Source organism: Triturus cristatus, chromosome 1_1, assembly GCF_964204655.1.
Source record: "Triturus cristatus chromosome 1_1, aTriCri1.1, whole genome shotgun sequence".
Lineage (NCBI taxonomy): Eukaryota > Metazoa > Chordata > Amphibia > Caudata > Salamandridae > Triturus > Triturus cristatus.
This window is the reverse complement of record NC_140579.1, coordinates 493,324,399-493,326,375: the sequence shown is the minus strand read 5'-3', so window position 1 is coordinate 493,326,375 and position 1,977 is coordinate 493,324,399. Positions and strand designations below refer to the sequence as shown.

The 1,977-nt window shown below is 45.8% G+C and overlaps 1 pseudogene; it reads right to left on the bottom strand.

Annotated features, from left to right (window-relative positions):
* Window positions 1-646: 646 nt before the first annotated feature.
* LOC146870461 (large ribosomal subunit protein eL24 pseudogene) lies at window positions 647-1,173 on the bottom strand (annotated as a pseudogene).
* Between the last annotated feature and the right edge of the window lie 804 nt (window positions 1,174-1,977).

Genomic DNA, 1,977 nt, shown 5'->3' with positions numbered 1-1,977 from the left:
GGGAGAAAGATGTGGTATCCGATGAGTCTAGGAGGGATACATGAGGGGAGTGTTTAGGAAAGCTTGTTTGGGGGATCTGAATAGCAAAAGAGGTTTGAGATGATGCAAGGAGCAGCTGAGAGAGGTATAGGATGGGAAATAGGGTTGTGCATTAGAGAGAGTAGTAGAATGAGGTTTTGGATGAGTCAGAGAGTGGAGGTTTTCACACTGCTGATCAGTGGTAAAGTGCAGGTGCTCCCTGTGTCAAATGTGTTATGGATTGGTGTTTCCTCAATTGGATATTTGATTTACTTGTTAGTCCCTAGTAAAGTGCGCTGAGTGTGCCAGGGCCTGTGAATCAAATGCTACTCGTGGGCCTGCAGCACTGATGGTGCCACCCACGTGAGTAGCCCTGAAAAGGTACCTCAGACCTGCCATTGCAGAGTCTGCGCGCAGTTTGTAACTGCCATGATAACTTGGCAAGTGCACATACTTGCCAGTTCCTAACCTTCCCTTTTATTACATGTCAGGCACCCCTAAGGTAGGCCCAAGGTTGAAAGGTTTGAAAGTTGTTTATTCAGTTGGCAATGCAAAATTCCAAAGAAAAAAAGCAATCTTATTTTTCCACCAAGGCATATGTCAAGCCAAGGGGCTGTACAATTTACAGTTGCATCATTTAGATTTAAATACAAGTTCCATTAGCGTTTTCCACCAACACGTGGAGCTTGAGTCTTCATAGGCTTAGCAAACTTTTGCTTGGGTGCAGATTTTGAAGGAGCCTTTGCAGTGGATGTGGTGGGTTTTTTCGTTGCTGCTTTTGCCTTCTTTGCTTCTTTTGCAGCCCTTATTGCCTGTTCTCGCTGCGCTTTTCACACCTCTGGCTTTTGATTTCTCTTTGCCATTATTTCAGCCAAAGATGCACCAGTAATGGCCCGTTGGAACTTGACAGCACGGCGGCTGCGTTTTTTAAAAATTTCTTCAGATTGCCCATTCTTGTACTTCTGCCTGTAGAGGACAGTCCAGTTGATTTGTCGAGGATTCCTCTTTGAGAGGAACGCAGACTCGCATTTTGCATTCAAAAATTGGAAAACCTTTCCATCGATCCTGGCATAGCGCCGACCGTGTCCAGGATAAATTTTATAACCACTAAAACTGCACAGTTCTACCTTCATGGCTGCAACAAAATGGAGAAAGGTAGGACATGCCCGGGTGTGTGTGGCATGTCCTGATAGTGAATAACAGTCAATTTCGTTTTTCACTATTGCAAGGCTGTCTGTTCTCATAGGCCAGAATAGGCAGTTTGATTATAACATCTTATAATCCTAAACTGACCCAGGGAACAAGGTAGAAATTCGAGTTTAGTATGCCTGAACTCAGAATGTAAAAGTGCATCTTTTAGTGAAGGTGATTTTTACATTCTGTGTTTGAAAATACCACTTTTAAAAAGTAAGTATTTTCTTGCTCAGTCATCTTGTGTGCCTCTGCTGGAATGTGGATTGCCTGTCTGGATTTCGGATGACAGAAGGCTGGGGAGCAGGAGGGCGCCAGATAGTCTATGTTAGGGTCAGGAAATGGCTGAATAGACCTGGGCTGCAATGGAGGAAAGGGGAGGAGATTTCCTTGCACCTCAAAGGGTTTGGTCTGCCTCTGACAATGCCGTCTCCACCTCTAGCCAGGAATTCACACAAGAGAAGGCAGAACTGGTTCTGGCTGGGCACAGACACCCTCTGCCTAGAGGATCAAAGGATTTTTGGATACAAATACTGGGGCCCAGACCCCTGAACGTTAGAACTCATCTGGATCAAGAAGACTGCCAAGAAGAAGAGCTGGAGAAGCTGTGAGGAGGAACTACCACTTTGCTGTGTGCTTTGCTGGGCTGACCTGCAGTGGCTGCTTCTGTCTTGGGCAGTGAAAGGCCTGGACTGGACTTTCTGCAACCTATTTTGTGAGTCTCTCCATGGGCTTGAAGTAGAGCTTGCCCCCTGTTCACGAAGTCTC